This window comes from Malania oleifera, chromosome 5 (assembly GCF_029873635.1).
Source record: "Malania oleifera isolate guangnan ecotype guangnan chromosome 5, ASM2987363v1, whole genome shotgun sequence".
Lineage (NCBI taxonomy): Eukaryota > Viridiplantae > Streptophyta > Magnoliopsida > Santalales > Ximeniaceae > Malania > Malania oleifera.
In genome coordinates, this window is record NC_080421.1 from 99,575,729 (window position 1) to 99,576,449 (window position 721).

Genomic DNA, 721 nt, shown 5'->3' on the forward strand with positions numbered 1-721 from the left:
ATCGGATATGTAAAACATAAGGCCCATTTTCACAAGTTTCAAATCTTAGAAACAGATGCATAGACAACCCAGAAGACAAACCCCCTGTAGTTTTATATATATGAAATATGTGATGATGGATCCTACATTTGTTTGCATTGGACATGGACAACCTAGAACATGGACATGGACAACTTAGAGAAGCAGGTCTGGAATATAATTTACCTTTATTTTGTCTACTTAATAAGGCATTGTTTGTTTGATTTAATTTGCTGTCATTTTGACGACACTAGTCACTAGGAAACTCTTCCCTTACCGTCCTCTTGTTGCTTTGTGCTCCTTCGAAAAACCCTAACAAGGTGAAGGAGCTCATTCTCCCTCAATCTCAAACACACCTTCTACAACCACAATTCCTCCAAAAGGTACCTCTTCCTTCTTCAATCCTTCTAATTGTCGTTCAAAATTTTCATTTTCTAGACCTTATGACATGCAATTACTATCATTCCTGCATGGAAGATGAGATTGGTATAACAATTTTACCATACAAAAAGGCATCTCATATAATTGAAACTAAAACTATCCTTGTGAGTCTAAGATCTCCTTAATATATGTCCCGACTCCTGCTACTATCCCTCATGTCATATGAAATTTTTTCACAAATTTAGGCTTTGTTTAGTTTGCAAAATGATTATCCCTCATGATAAAATTAGATCGATTAAGAGAATGCATTTTCATGCTGAAA